Source organism: Orcinus orca, chromosome 15 (genome assembly GCF_937001465.1).
Source record: "Orcinus orca chromosome 15, mOrcOrc1.1, whole genome shotgun sequence".
NCBI lineage: Eukaryota > Metazoa > Chordata > Mammalia > Artiodactyla > Delphinidae > Orcinus > Orcinus orca.
Genome location: NC_064573.1, coordinates 25,612,315 through 25,629,582, shown reverse-complemented (window position 1 = coordinate 25,629,582; position 17,268 = coordinate 25,612,315). Strand labels below are relative to the sequence as shown.

General features: G+C 42.5%; 1 non-coding gene across 1 annotated transcript; it reads left to right on the top strand.

Annotated features, from left to right (window-relative positions):
• Positions 1-7,129: 7,129 nt before the first annotated feature.
• On the top strand, positions 7,130-7,236 carry LOC117200054 (U6 spliceosomal RNA). The gene has a single exon (XR_004481483.1). It is a non-coding gene; the product is annotated as a U6 spliceosomal RNA (small nuclear RNA).
• Positions 7,237-17,268: the final 10,032 nt, after the last annotated feature.

Sequence of the window (17,268 nt, the reverse complement as noted above, 5' to 3'; positions counted from 1 at the left end):
CATCAGAGCTTCAAAGACCGGCTCCAGCACTTACTAGCTGTGCTACCCTGGGCATGTTGTTTAACTCCTGTAAGCCCCAACTTCCTCTTTTGTAACGGGAATAATAAAAGTCTCTCTCTCAAAGGGGTGTTGTAAAGGACTGAGCTGAAGGATGAAAGCACTTAGCACAGTGCTTGGCAGACTTAAATGACTTTTTAAGTGGATGCTATTATTATTGAGATGATAAAATGATTAATTCAGGCTAAGTGTTGTAAGAATTCAGGGAAAGGTCAACCCAGTTATGAACTGGAATTATGACAGAGAACTTAATGGACGAGACAGAGCATTGAATCAGCCTTCAGGAAATGCAGGGTCTGCGGCCATGAGCAAATCAGTAAACTTTTTTCAGCCTCGTCTTCAAGTGGGGATAAGACAAGTCCCTGGAGGTAGAGAACTCAAGCAGACAATTCTTGGGGTAACATCTTTCAGCGATTAACACAGACGGCACAGATACTATGTGCCAGGTTTTGGGGGTTCAGAGATGAAAAGATAGTCACTCACTTCAAAATCACAATCTGGTTCACATCACAGAGAGAAGAGGTGGTGGGCTTCCTCACACCATTGTCTAATCCCACCCCAAGACCCACACCAAATTCGGAAGGCCAGGGTGAGGGCCTTTGTTCGTACTATGTCCTCAGCAGGCAGAACTTCCAGGGTCCCACCCCCCAAAAAAGGGCCAGGTGTTTTGGGAAGTCAGCTGGCAGCTCATCATCAGGCCCAGCTCTTTCCTCTCAGGCTGCTCCCCTGCAGGGCCTCCCCAGCCTGGCACCCACCCCTCCCTGCTCTGGTCCAGAAACTATGCCTGGAATGTAAAGTTCCAGCTTGTTCACCAATGGGGCAGGCACAGAATTCAGTGCCTGGTATATGTTGTGTTCAAAAATATTTGTCAAGTGGATGAATGAATTAATCAAAGCTTTCAGAAATAACTCATTGTAGGACCGTTTTCTTAGGCCTGGCAAGAGCACACAAGGCCTTTCACAACAATTGCAGCCCTTAGAGTCTTAATCTAGGAAGCAAAGTACATCAGAAGCTGTGTTTCATTATTAGCCTCCAGCTGCATACTTTTAATATGCCCCACTAATCATTTAATCTGTGTCCTTTTGTCCCCCAAGTTAGATGATAAGTTCCTTGATGGGCAGGAACTTTCTCTTATATGCTGAATTTACAGTTCATGAATTTCCCACCATGACTGCACCATCCCTGGATGCCATGCTATACTTATTTTTCAGAGTTTGTGTCAGAAGAGAATAAAGGTGATGGTTCTTTGAGTCAGGGTCCTTTCTCCAGACTTCCTGACCTACTTATACAATAATGCGTCAAGTGAAGATTGCAAAATACCTGAAAATTTTAGAATGATGAGCAAAAACTAAAAACAGAAATGTAAAATACTAAATATATGTTTAATATGCTTTATATTCAGAACATTAACAGTGTAAGTGCAATGTGATAGAGAACACAGTTGCAGGGCTTCCCTGGTGGCGCAGTGGTTGAGAGTCCGCCTGCCAATGCAGGGGACACGGGTTCGTGCCCTGGTCCGGGAGGATCCCACATGCCACGGAGCAGCTAGGCCCGTGAGCCATGGCCGCTGAGCCTGCACGTCCAGAGCTTGTGCTCCGCAACGGAAGAGGCCACAACAGTGAGAGGCCCACGTACCGCAAAAAAAAAAAAAAAGAGAGAGAGAGAACACAGTTGCCAGTAAATCGTGGGAAAGACAAGAATGCTTTTATCATACAATAAGGTAAAGACAAGATTTAGGACATCAGGAGAAAAAAACTGAAAAATATTTTAAATTTTTAAAATAAAAATTCTAGAAATGAAAAGTAAAATAACCCAAATTAAGAATTCAGTGGATGGCTTTAACAGCTGATAAAGATAAAGGTGAAAAAAGAATTAGTAAAAAGAAACAAACATCAGAAAAATTAATCAGAATGAATCATGGAGAGACAAAAAGGATGGAATACACATAAAAGTATAAGAGAAATAAGAGATACAATGAGGATGTCAATCACACATGCAAGTGGAATCCCAGAAAAAAGAGGATAAAGCAGAAGCAATATTTGAAATCTCAGATGACTGAGATTTTTCAAAAGCCAATGAAAGATTTAAAGCCACATAGTAAAACTGGTGAAAAACAAAAACAAGGATAAAATCTTAAAAAGAGCCAGAAAGAAGAGGAAGATTATCTTTGAAGGACCTCTTGATAGAAAGATGGCAGCCAGAAGATTGTGAGAAGATATCTTCTAAGTGTTGAAAGAAACAGCTGCCAGCCTAGAATTCTATACCCAGCAGAAGGTATCCTTCAAGAATTAAAGTGAAATATTATGGTTTTATTTCATACATTCTAAAATTTAAATGGAAAGGCAAAGGACCTAGAATTGCTAAATCAAATTTTAAAAAGAAGAATAAAATGGGAGTAATTACTCTAGCCAAAGTAAGGTTTACTGTATTTCTACAGTAATCAAGAAAGTGTGCTATTTGTGGCGGGATAGACACAGGGATAAATGGAACACAACAGAGAACCCAGAAATTGACCCATGCAAATATGCCCAACTGATTTTTAACAAATGTGCCAAATCAAATGGAGGCAGGATGGTCTTTTTAACAAATGGTGCTTGAGCAATTGGACAGCCATAGGCCACACACAAACAAAAAAGAGCCTCAAACTAAACCTCATACTTCATATAAAAATTAAATTTAAATGGACTGTGGCCACAAAGCAACTAAGCCCGTGCACCACAACTGCTGAGCCTTCTCTCTAGAGCCCGCGAGCCACAACTACTGAGCCCATGTGCCACAACTACTGAAGCCTGCGTGCCTAGAGCCCATGCTCCACAAGAAGAGAAGCCACTGCAATGAGAAGCCCGCGCACTGCAACGAAGAGTAGCCTCCGCTCACCACAACTAGAGAAAGTCCACGCACAGCAACAAATACCCAACACAGCCGTAAATAAATTAATTAATTAATTTTAAAAAATAGATTGTGGACTTAGACGTAAAATATAAAACTCTTATAGGAAAACATAGGAGAAGATCTCAGGACCTAGGACTAGGAGAAGAGTTCTTAGACTTGACATCAAAGCATGTTTCGTAAAAGAAAAAAGTTGATAAATTGGACTTCATCAAAATTAAAACCTTTCCTATGTGAAAGACTCAGTTAAGAGGCTGAAAAGACATGTGTCAGGCTGGGAGAAAATATTTGCAAACCACATATCTAACAAAAGGTGTACAAAAACTCTCAAAACTCAACATTAGGGTGGGAAAAATGGGTGAAGGGAGTCAAAAGATACAAACTTCCAGTTATAAAATAAGCAAGCCATGGGGATGTAATGTACAACATGGCAACCATAGTTAATAATATTGTATCGCATATTTGAAAGTCGCTAAGAGAGTAGATCTTAAACTTTCTCATCATAAGGGGAAAAGAATTATGTAACCATGTATGGTGATGGACATTAACTAGACTTATCTGGGTGATCATTTCATAATATATACAAATATCAAATCATTATATGGTAAACCTGAAACTAATATAATGTATGTCAATTACACCTCAACATTTTTTAAAAATCCAATTAGAAATTGGCAAAAAAATGAGGAAATTTCACTGAAGAGGTCATATGGGTGGCAAATAAGCACATGAAAGGATGTTCAACATCATTAACTGTTAGGGAAATGAAAATTAAAACCTCAATAAGTTATCATCACATACCTATCAGGATGGCTAACGTAACAGTGACAGCAGAGATACTGGATCTCTCATACCTTGCTGGTGGAGATGTAAAATGGTACAGCCACTCCAGAACAACTAAAATTAAATAGACTGACATGGGACAAAACATGTAGCCACTGGAATTCTTTAACCTATCTGGTGAGTCTGTAAAGTGACGCAACTACTTTGGAAAACAGTTTAGCAGTTTCTTATAAAGCTAAGTATACACCTATACTATGAACAAGGGACTCCATTCATGGTTATATATCCAAGAGAAATAGAAACATGTATCTACAAAAAGACCTGTACAAGAATTTTCATTTTGCTATTCATAACAGCCAAAAACCGGAAATAATCTAAATGTCCATCAAAGGAAAAGGGATAGAAAAACTCTGGTATACAGTGACATATTACTCAGCAATACAAACGGAAGAAACACATAATAGCATGGATGACTCTCAAAACTGTTAGGTTGCGTGAAAAAAGCCAGGTGCAGAAGAATGTGTACTATGCGACATCATTCATATAAAATTATAGAACAGACAAAATTAGATGCTGGTGATAGATATTGAAACAGTAGTGGCCTTGAGCAGAGGGGGAGTGGGATGGAGGTGGATTGATTGGAAAGGAGCATGAAGATTTCATTGAGGTGATGGAAATGTTCTATATCTTAATTGCATTACCAGTCATATGGGAGTATACTTTTGCCCAAACTCATCAAACTATTGTATGCAAATTACAATTCAATTTTAAAAAGAAAACCAAATTATGCTGAGTATGTTTCTAAGCACAATTAACTTAAGCTAGGAATTAATAATAAAAATATAACTGAAAAGTCCCCATGTGCATGGAAATTAAAGAAATACATTTCTAAAACACCCATGAGTCAAAGAAAATAATTACAGTGGAAACTTGGTCATATTTTTAACTGAGTAATAATAAAATGCTTAACACCAGAACCTGGTGGATGCTGGTAAAACACCAGAGGGAAATGTAATAGGCTCAAATGCATATATTATCACCAGAAAAAGAAACGCTAAAGAAAACTCCATCTCAAAAATTTAGAAAAGAAATAACAAAGAAAATCCAAAAACAAGAATTAGAGTTTAATAATAAAAGAGCAGGAATTAATTTAATAAAAATCATATACCGTATAGATGATACAGCTAAAAATTGGTTCTTTAGAAAGAAAAATTAAACTGATAACCCTTGGGTGAGACTAATTAAGAAAAAAGAGAGAAGGAACAAATAACCAATATAAGGAATGAATACATCACTACAGATCCTACCCACATGAAAAAGGTCAAAAGAATGTACTGAAAAGCTTTGTGCCAATATATTTTAAAGTTTACAGGAAATAAATTCCTAGAAGCAGACAACTACTAAAATTGACTCAGGAAGAAATAGGAAATCTGAGTAGTCCTATGACTATTGTAATAACTCAATCTATAATTTAGAACTTTTACACAAAGGAAATAACAGGTTCAAGTGGCTTTACCAGCAAATTTAAGTAAAACATTGGAAAAATTATTATACATATATGTATTGGTTTTCTATTGCTGTATAGTGTAACAAATTACCACAAACATAGCAACTTAGCACCCATTCATTATTTCACAATTTCCAGGGGTCAGGAGTCCAGGCATGTAACTGGGTCCTATGATCAGGGTCTCACAAGACTGCAGTCCAGGTGTCAGACAGCCTCATCATATGCTCGACTGGGAAAAATGGACTTCTGGGCTCCTTCGGGTTGTCAACAGAATTCACCTCCTCAAAGCTGTAGAAATGAGGTCCCCAATTTCCTGCTGTCTCTCAGCATTTAGAGTTTTCCCACCATTCCCTGCCACACGGCCCTATCTGTAGATGTGAACACACATGATTTTTTGCTTCTTCAAGACTGGCAGGAAGCTCTTTCTCTTCAGTCTGCTAGGACAGAGTCCTGTATAAAGAAACATACTCATGGAAGTGACATGCCATCGTCTTTGCCATATTCTTTGGATTAGAAGCAAGTCACAGGTCCCACTCATACTCTAGAAGAGAGGATTTTACAAGAATATAGATCATTGGGATGTGTCTGCCACAGTAAGTCGGACAGGAAGTGAGTGGGGTTAAATCTATGGGCCTCGAACAGGAGAGTAAAGATACCGATTAGCTTTTAATTTGATTAGATTAAGTACACTTATCAAGGTTTCTAGGGCAACCACTAGAATGCTAGAACTAAGATTTGTAACTCCAAAATATTGGTGGGAGGCAGGGGAGTCCTCAGTACACAAGAAAACAAGAAAGATGAAAAAAGAAATGAAGAAAATTGGGGAATTGAAAATGCAAAATAAGATAATATAAATAAATTTACATTTATCAGTAATCAGAACAAACATAACTGGATTAATTAACTTACCAGTTTAAAATGTTCATATAGGGGCTTCCCTGGTGGTGCAGTGGTTGAGAATCTGCCTGCTAAGGCAGGGGACACGGGTTCGAGCCCTGGTCTGGGAGGATCCCACATGCCGCGGAGCAACTAGGCCCGTGAGCCACAACTACTGAGCCTGCGCGTCTGGAGCCTGTGCTCTGCAACAAGAGAGGCCGCGACAATGAGAGGCCCATGCACCATGATGAAGAGTGGCCCCCGCTTGCCACAACTAGAGAAAGCCCTCGCACAGAAACGAAGACCCAACACAGCAAAAATAAATTACTAAACTCCTACCCCCAACATCTTCTTTAAAAAAAAAAAAAAAAAAAGTTCATATAACTGAATTTTTAAATAATCTAGCTATAAGCTATCTACAAGAGACATTCCTAAAACATAAAGACAAAGGCTGAAAGTAAAAGGATGAAAACTATATAAATATATATACCATCAAACTATTATTCAGAAGAAAGGAGAATGGATGAATATATTGTGATTTGGTCATAAATATGGAATATAATCCAACAGTGCACACGAGTATACCACAGCTGCATTTACCAACACGGACAAAACTTACAAAAATGTTGAGTAAAAACAAAAAAATCAAGTCATAAAAGAATGTGTGCAATATGATTCCACTTAAATAAATTTCAAAAACATTCAAAACTAAATAATATATTATTTCTGATACATACATATGTGATAAATTATAAAGGAAAAAAGGAAACGATAAACCTAAAATTTTCCCTGGAGATGGGAAAGGAATTTGGAAGGAATGCACAGGAAGTTTCAAAGTTATTACAATGGAAATTTGATAATATTTTGAATAAAATAATAAGTGCAATATGTAAAAACAATTTCTTAACCTTACTGCACAGTAGATATATATTCATTTTATTTTTTTATATCTTTTATATGTTCATATGTGTATTCTTCCAAATGAATTTAAAATCCAATAACTATTTAAAATTTACTTTGCTCACTTCAGCAGCACATATACTAAAATTGGAACGATACAGAGAAGATTAGCATGGCCCCTGGGCAAGGATGACACACAAATTCGTGAAGCGTTCCATATTAAAAAAAATAATAATAGGGCTTCCCTGGTGGCGCAGTCGTTGAGAGTCTGCCTGCCGATGCAGGGGACACGGGTTCGTGCCCCGGTCCGGGAAGATCCCACATGCCGCGGAGCGGTTGGGCCCGTGAGCCATGGCCGCTGAGCGTGTGCGTCCGGAGCCTGTGCTCCGCAACAGGAGAGGCCACAACAGTGAGAGGCCCGCGTACCGCAAAAAAAAAAAATAATAATAATAATAATTAAATAAAATGTACTGAAAACCTGATAGCTTACTGTTTTCTTGATCCAAAGAAAAGGTACAGCAATAGCACCATGAGAAGAGAGGCCTTCCCCTGGGATTGCCATGAACGTCACTAACACCAACTTGTAGCATCCTACAAGGTCAAGTCTCTACTGACACAGCCTGACAAAGGCACAGAACTGCTAACGACCATTGCAGCCAGGAGACCTACTCATGCCAGGGACTTAAGGCAAGACCAAGACCTTGCTCCTTTTTGCCATTTCAGTGACCCTAACAGATGTCAGCTCCAGTGTGGTCATCTCAGAATTTTTGTCCAGGTAAGAAACTTCCCCACAATCCTATGTGATACTATATGATTGAGTCACTTCCTCATTTAATACATTTTTTTGGTAACACCTCCCGTGTGCCAGACCATGGACTAATGGCTAGGGATACCAACACGGTATCATAGTATCACGGGACCAACAACGGTCCCGCCCTCAGATGCTGAGAGCCTGAAAGGGCTGCAGACAAGCAAAAGGGCAAGTGCAATAGAGAATGTCCAATGCAATGATGATGTGAGCTCCGTGCATGAGAAGAGAAGATGGAAGAAGTTTTCTGGACTCAGTGGAGATCAGGGACCCCGGCCAAAGGAAGTGACCTCTAAGTTGAGGAGGCAGAGGGCTCTGTGAAGCCTTCCTCCCAGCTTCAACCTGACTTGGCTTCAGTGACATTTCATGGATCTGCCACCCAAGGATGAAGCCTTTCCTGGCTCCTGTTGTATATTCAGCCTGGGGTGGTAAACCCTCTTGTTTTATATTGTGTTGTAGGGTTGTCCTACTCTGCTCTGCCCTGCTCTGGACTGTCCTAAAGCAGCCAGCTTCCAGGCTGAGGGAGGACAGCTGGGCTGCTGAGCTGGGCCACAGAGAGGCTGGGAAAGCAGAGGTGCTCATAGCCAGTGGGGAGACTAGCTCCACAGCTGTCTGTGTGGTCTTTGGCAAATCATGTCATCCTCTGGGCCTCAGTTTCCTCGCCTGTGGAGTGGATATAAACAGTGCCTGCCTCTCAGGATAGAGTGGAGTGAAAGAGTTGGTTCAAGTGAAGTTCACTGAAAGACGCAAAGCTCAGCCTTTATTCTCAAGCCTGGCCAGGGTTCCTCAGCCCTTCTATCCCCACTTAAGCCGGAAGCTCCTCCCTTCCCACCCAAGGCCACTCTTGGCATACCCTCCACCCAGACCAGTCCCAGGCTCACTCGGTTCCCGACTCTGGACTCCCAAGATGTCTCCCAAGGGGGCTCGGAGGAAGCTGAGTGCAGAGTGGGTGGAGAGGAGGTGATCCGGCCACCCAGTCCTTCCCTTCCAGCTTTGGGCCAGCACTGTTCTCATTCCTTGGAGGGAGAAGGCAGCTGCACCCAGATTCCAAAACCTCCTTCTGAACCCTTTCCTAGGACTTGTCTAGCAGGAAGCCGGCCCAGGCTTTCTCCTATTGCCCAAAGGATGCTATGCACCCCAGCACCACCAGGTGGCCCCAGGAAATCAGCCGCCGCCTTTATCTCCCCTCCTGGGGCTCCTGAGACAGCTTCTTATTTCAAAAGTGCAGAAGCCTAAAGCAGAAGGGACCTCAAGAGAGAGAATCCAGGCCAGGCTTCTTAACTTCTTAGGGGTCACAGACCTCTTAAAGAAACTGATGAAAACCACTGACCAATCCCCAGGAAAATGCCCCAGCACATATACTCAGTATTGTCATACAGCTTCAGAACACCCTTGGACCACACCCCACCCTGAACACATCCATGGATCTAGTAGAATTTCTTGTAACTCAGCCTAGGATTCCTGCCCCAATCTCGGCCACCTCCCTCATGATCTAGGTGATAAATGAGTCCCACGGCCCCCTCTTCCTGTGATCAGACCCATGCCCACATTTATCCTGGTGAGACCTGGGTAAACTGCTCCACCAATGGAGCCTGAAAAGAAAGTCACCAAAGCTTAGCCTATTTGTTGAAGGGAGGGGCTTATGAAAATGAGAAGGGACTTTGTGGTTTGAGGAATTATGGACTAATTGGTTGTCCATGAGCCCCAGGCATGAATTTTTTTTTTTTAATCAATAACTGATGCTCCTTTTCCCAAGAGAAATCATGGCCTCATTACCACCTGCATATTAGGGCACAGATATGCGGGGCAGGGGGGTGCAGTGATTGGAGAGGGAGGGAGGAGACGAGGCAGAGCTTAGGACATGGGAGAGACTCCCCCTTTCTGGTATCCTGAGGTCCCAAGGAGGAGGCGCACTAAGAGAACAGTCCCTAAATGCATGAGGTCCTCGGAGACACACCACCGCCCCAGGCTGGCTGGTTTATCCCTAAAGAAACTGTAAACCGACAAAGAGTCTAGGAGAAGGGGAAAAGCAAAACAAAAATTAAACACTAGAGCATGATAGATGACACAAGGGAAGGAAGACCAGTAGAAACAGAGGTCCCAGTCACCTACCCTCCTTCTCCTTGGCACCTTCTATGGCAGGTAACCTGGTCCAGGAGTCAGCTCACGAGCAAGCAGGCCCTCAGTGCTGCCGTGTGTCAGGGACCCTGTCCTGTCCTTCAAGAGCTCCCAGCCGAGCAGGGAAGCCAGATGCTAGTAAAGAAATGCAGTGTGAGCCGTGCTGAGGGAAGGATCCCTTCCCGCTGGGGTGTCAGTGAGCCATCCCAGTGCGAGCAGGACTTGAGGAAATAAGGTCTTTAGAGGATGGTGAGTGAGACTACAGAACGATGGCACAGAGGCCCGCGAGTGAGGGGCTGAGGGCACCTGGAAGCAACAAGACAGGACATAGAACATTTTCCACATCACCAGCCACCCATGGGCGTCTTCCCACCATAGAACCTTGACTTAATTTCTGTCCACTCTTCCATTCTACTCCCTCCCCCAGCCACCAATACCCCTCACAAACGCATGTGCTTGGCACCACTACACTGGAGGAGAGGGGAGCACACCCATCTCGCATTCACGCTGTAAGTTTCTCATGTGCCTCCACCACGTGCCAGGCACCACTCAAAGCACCGTTCACAGCACAAGACACACAGCAAGGCAAAGGGAAACGTCATGCCTCCTCTGTTCTGGCAAAGAGCTTCTTAGGGTTCGATCTTTGTTCCCAACTCCCTCTCAGGTTCCCACACGCCTCAGTTTATCAGCTGAGGGGAGGAACCGTTGGTCCAACCTGAGTCAAAGTGCTCACCACTGGGCCTAGGTGTAGCTGAGATTGGGATGAGACAATAAGTCCTAACACAACTTCGTGGATGGCGTTGAGAAGTAATTTGGAGCAGATGGCAAAGTGACTGGTGTCCAGCGTGGTCCCTTGGAGACCTAGTCCAACCTCTCATTTTTCAGAGGCAATGAAGGTACAAGTCAGATGGTGCCCTGCCTACTGAATTCATGATTAAATTCAAGGAATCATAGAGCACTTGGCAAGGGCATTCGTCAATCAGAATATCCAGTGGATTGAGAGGACGCATGTCAAACTGATAAACGGCAATTCATCTAATAAACTTACATGGGAGCGACTGTCATTTTCCCAAAGTCACAGCATGATGCTGCCTCGACCTTGCACAGCCAGGGAATGAGGAGTTCTTGATGAACCCATTCCCAAGATAAGCAAAGATTCTCACGAAACATCTGAATGGTGGCCATGTTAACTCTTCTTGACAGAAACCCTTTCCAAATGAATTGTACACAGCTCTGTCTTCTTATAAAGAGGAAGCTGAACAGAGTTAGGACTTTTCTTGACATCCCAGGATCATTTGTTTATTCTGCAGCTGTTTACTGGGTGACAGCTATGTGGCAGACACTGTTCTGGGCTCTGGGTGTACCAAAGGCCACTGTCCACAGACATGGACCCTGTCTTAAAACATAGTGAGAGGGCTTCCCTGGTGGTACAGTGGTTGAGAGTCTGCCTGCCGAAGCAGGGGACACGGGTTTGTGCCCCGGTCCGGGAAGATCCCACATGCCGCGGAGCGGTTGGGCCCGTGAGCCATGGCCAGTGAGCCTGCACGTCCGGAGCCTGTGCTCCACAACAGGAGAGGCCACAACAGTGAGAGGCCCATGTACCGCAAAAAAAAAACATAGTGAGAAAGACACTCCAGAAAATAATTATATCCATAATTAATCACAGTTGGGACACAGAGGCCAAGGAATATGGTATTCTGGGAATATATAAAGGTGATCCAAAGGAAAGGGGAGGAAAAAGGCTTCTTTGAGGAAGTGATGTTTAAGCTGAGATCAGTGGGGGAGAGTAGGAGGAAGCAGGTGGAGAAAAGGGGAAGGACAGAGCTTTCAGGCAGAAGGAACAGCAAATGAGACATTGGCTGGAGCAGCGGCCCCATGAACAGTCATCAGTCTGCACTGTTGCAGAGGTACCCTCAAGGTATTATCGGCATTAGGGACCAGGTAGAAACACTACCACCTGCTCTTGGAAGAGATGGACAGATATCTGCCCTGTCAAACCCCAGAGAGACACCGACTACTCATGGAGTGGTCCCCAGTGTGGATAGCTGGCAACAGGACTCACCTGGGTTAAGAGAACCATATTCTGTCAGGTTTCTGCTATTCAGAACCACCACAGACCCACAGAATAATAGTCCTGAAGAACCCCAAAGAGTTCATCTAGGGCAGGGTTTATGATCCCAGCTGCACAACTGAATCACCTGAGACACTCGTAAAAACACCTGTGCTCAAACCCTATCCCAGACCGGGGGTAAATCAGGATATCTGAGCACAGGACTATGTCATGGGGACTTTGAAAAGCTCCTAGATTCTAATTTCTGATGAGTAGCCGGGGTTGAGAATCACTATCCTAGTGCAATCCTTTTTAAAAAACAAATGGAATAACTAAGACCCTTCTCCACAATTACTTATCTTAGAAATGTACCCATATTCACATTACACACAAGTAGAGAGTAAAGAAGTAGCAGTGGTCATAGAAATCTCACGTTTAAAATAAGGTTGAACTTAGGGGCAAGCAGATACCAGTTTCTCTTGCTTGGTCCAGGAAAGCAGTATATAAAAAGTGGATTTATAAGTTTTATCATTTTAAAAAAATAGTGTTATGTATTCCTACAAGCAAAAGAATGAAGTTAAATCCCTTCCTTACACATACACAAAAATTCACTCAAAATGGATCACTTAAATGTAAGAGCAAAACAATAAACCTCTTTAAAAAAATAGGAAGAAATCTTCATGGCCTTGGGGCCTTGGGCTGAACAAAACCTTCTTAGATATGACAAGTAACAAAAGAAAAAAAGCACAAGTAACAAAAGAAAAAAACGATTAAATAGACTTCATGAAAATTACTAACTTTGTGACGCAAACAAGACCATTGAGAAAATGAAAAAAACAACTCACAGGATAGGAGAAAATATTTGCAAATTGTATATCTGATAAGAAACTTGTGTCCCGAATATATAGAGAACACTTACAACTCAACAATTAAAAGACAAATAACCCAAATAAAAAGTGAGCAGGGCTTCCCTGGTGGCGCAGTGGTTGGGAGTCCGCCTGCCGATGCAGGGGACAGGGGTTCGTGCCCCGGTCCAGGAAGATCCCACATGCCGCGGAGCGGCTGGGCCCGTGAGCCATGGCCGCTGAGCCTGCGCGTCCGGAGCCTGTGCTCCGCAACGGGAGAGGCCACAACAGTGAGGCCCACGTATCACAAAAAAAAAAAAAAAAAAAAAGATGTGAACCAGCTGGAGCCTTCATACATTGCTGGTTGGAATGTAAAATGGTGCAGTCGCTCTGGAAAACAATTTATCAGCTTCTCAAAATGTTAAATACAGAGTTACCGTATGACCCAGCCATTCTACTCTTAGTTATAGATCCAAGAGAAATGAAAGCATAAAAAAATGTATATGAAGGTTTATATCAGCGTGTTCATAATAGCCAAAGAATAGAAGCAACCCAAATGCCCATCAACTGACGAATGGCTAAGTAAAATGTGGGGTATCAATACAATGAAACATTATTCAGCCATGAAAAGGAATGAAGGATTGATACATGCTACGCGTGGACGAATTGTGAAGTCATTACGCTAAGTGAAAGAAGCCAGTCACAAAAGAGCACATATTGTATGACTCCCTTCACATGAAGTATCTAGAACAGGCAAACCTATAGAAGTAGAAAGTAGGTTAGTGGCAGCCTACGGCTGAGAGGCTGGAGAAGGATGGAGGGTGACAGCTAAAGGGTACAAGACTCCTTTTGGGGATGATGAAAATATTCTAAAATTGACTGTGGTGATAGTTGCACGACTGTGAACATACTAAAAAACACTGAACTTAAACAAGTGAATAGTGTGGTATGTAAATTATATCTCACTAAATCTGTTTCTTAAAAACAGCATTAATCCTCACTTGCTTATTCTGGGTGGTATTGGGTCGTTGCTTTCTTACATTTCATGCTTTCCATTCTTTTCCTCTTTCCGTACTTTTATCCCACTCATCTTTCTGGATTTATGTCTCTTATCTCTGATCTTCTCCCTCTCTTTTTCTCCTTCTCCGCCCTCTCTTAGCTCCCCTCCACTTCATTTCTCTCTCCTCAAGAATCCAGAAAATTCTCAGAAGTGCTGCCTCTGCAGATTTGCTCATGCAGAGATCCTGTAAGTCACCGAGCTGGTGGCTTTCCACTGAGCCAGTGAACTTCACAGTTTTCCCCTTGTCACAGTTACGAGTTACCTAAGTATATTTTTGCACATCACATAGTCTATGTCTTCAAAGGAAAAACAAAGCAGGGGGTGGAGTCGGGGGGAGCCCCCTAAGGCAGATGGAGCCTCTGGCCAAGTTGATTCCCTGGGAAGTGGAACAGTTTAGGAAACAGACTTTTCTGAAATCTCTTACCCAGCTACACTATCCTCTAAAGGGGACCAACTAGAGTAAGGCAAATAACGACAGAGTGGAGACCTGACAAAAACAGGAAGAATGAGTTCCCCAAGGGTGGAAGTTTGCATTTTCCAAAAATGGCTACAGCAATAGTTCTGATCCCGCATGCTCGTCCAAATTCTTGGACAATCCTCTGACAAAAGACAGAGTCTGATTCCCCTCCCTTTGAATATTGCTTAGCCTCAGAATCTTTCTTCTAATGAACTGAATCCAGAGGAAGTAATGCTGTTGGATTCCTGATGCTAGGGTTAGAAGAGGTGAGAAGGCTTCCATCTCTCTCTCTCTCTCTCCCTTGGAACCCAGCCTCCTGTCATGAGGAAGCCCAGGCCTCACGGAGAGGCCACATGCGTGTTTCAGCCAACAACGAACTGAGGTCTCAGCCCACAGCCAGCATGGATTGCTACACAAGTAAAGGGGGGAGAGAGGGAGGAGGGAGCCTGCACCTGATTTCAGTTCCCAGCATCCACACCCAACCAGATGACAAGTGGAGGAGGGACGAGCTATCCCCACAAAGTCCTCCTCAAATTGCAGATTCCTGATGTATTAGTGATCTATTACTGCATAACAAATTACCCCGTAACTTTGTGGCTTGAAACTTTTATTTTCCCACAGCGTCTGTAGATCAGGAATTGGGCATGGCTTGGCTGGGTTCTCTGTGTCAGTCTCTCAAGAGCTGTAATCAAGGTATCGGCTGAGACTTTAATCATCTCCAGGTGCCACTGGGGAGTCTACATCCAACCTCATTCACAGGGTTGCTGGCAAGGCTCGGTTCCTTAAAGCCTGTTGAATGATCGCCTTCAGTTCCTTGTCATGTGGGTCTCACGTCACATGGTGGCTTACTTCACTCAGGCCAAGAAGGCAACCTAGTGAAAATAGAGCAAGACGGAAATCACCGTCTTACCACCTAATCACACAAGCGACAGCCCATCACTCTTGCCATATTCTGTTTATTAGAAGCAAGTCACTAGGACCAGCCACATAAGGGGAGAGGATTACACAGGGGAGAGAATACCAGGAGCCGTATCAGAAAAGCCTTTCACGCTGAGCAAAATTAATGTCTTGTTATTTTAATCCACTAAGCCTTGGGATGGCTTGTTATGCAGTGTTAGATAACTAGCAAACACCAAAACACAGGGAGAGGGGTGGGCTGTGTAGGAAAACTGGATTTATTGAACATCCACCATGTACCAGGATCATTTGGCAGAATTTAAACTTAGAGAGGTTTAGGGACTTGCCAAAGCTATTAGTGGCAGAATGAGGATGAAACAAATTCTATCAGATTCCACAGCCCAAAACCTTTTCACTTTTCCACTCTACTTCCTGTTCTTTGAAGAGAAACAATCCCAAACCATTTGAATATCAAATAGGGTTTTACTAATGGCTTTTATGTTTTCCAAATTCCCAAATTTAACCAGCAGAGATTATTTCTAGGTATACTTCCCCTCCCCCACCTCTTCAACTCTCAGTTATGAAGGACTTTCCTCTTAATCTGTATTTTCCTCCAATTCTGTATCTTATAAAGCTGGAAGGACCAGCCCACCATGCTTAGCTGGATTTTCCTCCATAAAAACAAGCTTTCTGGAATACTGTTCCTTGCCCATGGTGAGGACATAGATTCCAGGAAGTTGGTTTCAAATGCTAAAAAAAGAACATGAGGCAGACATCTGCTTGAACAGAGAAGAATGTAAAATCCAACTGCTCCTACTGCTGGTGTCTCTGTCAGAACCCACAACCTCCACCAGTCCCTCAAGAGGCAGTTCAGGCTGAACACATAAAAACTTCATGCTGATTGAGTCAAGGATCCAGGATAGGAGGGAGGCTGACTTTTCACTGTAAATCTTTCTGCACAGTATTTAAATATATATATATATTTAAAATCTGTTTAAAAACTAATCTCAGATAAGAGATTTCTATTAAGGAAAACTGAGGCATCTGTCAGGATGGATTCAGTAATCACTATACCCTCCCAGGGGCTGACTCTGTGCTGCCCCACATGTGGTTAGGACTGTGCTCTAAGCATCCAAGGTGAGCTCAGGCCTGGGAACTCAGGGCAGACAGAAAGAGCATAAAGATGCTCTCCTTAGGGCATCCTGCCGGCTAGGGAGACAAGGAAGGTTTTTCCAAAAGCAGCAGATAATTCAAAGCCAAACCCTGGATGCTCAAGGGTTGAATGATGATCTGAAAGATGAGTCGAATCAAAGAATGACTCCACTTTTCTGCCGTCTAAGTCATAATGATGTTAATGAGAATTACTATTATGAGTGCTTAGTTTGTTAACATTTAAATTAGTGATACGATTGGAATTAAGTCTACCATTTTATTATTTGTTATCTGTTTCTTGTTTTTTTGTTCCTCTGTTCCCCTCTCCTTCCTAATTTAGACTATTTAAATATATTTTAGAATTCTTTAATGTACATATTGGCCTTTTAACTAGCACTATTTGCATCATTTTTTAAAGGTTACACTAGGGATTATGCTACACCCTTGATATTTCACGAAGTTAATATTGTACCATTTCATAGAAAATATAGAAAATTTACAGTTGTAGTGTCCCATTTATCCCTAATACTACTCTACTCACAGTACTCTTTATGCTGTAATTGCCATGTGTATTACACCTATATCTGCAAGAAATATTATAATTTCTTTTTAAAATAGTCATATGTATTTTAAAGAAATTGAGAGGAAAAAAATAGTTTTATATATTACCCAGATATTTACCATTGCTAATGTTCTTTATTCCTTCCAGGCGGTTCAAATTTCCCTCTGGTATAACTTCCTTTCAGCCTGAAGAAATTGCTTTGCTTTTCTTCCAGTGAAGTTCTGCAGGCAATGTAAAAGAATATTTACTTTGCCTTCTTTTTCGAAGAATAAATTTACTGGATATAGAATTCTAAACTGATAACTCT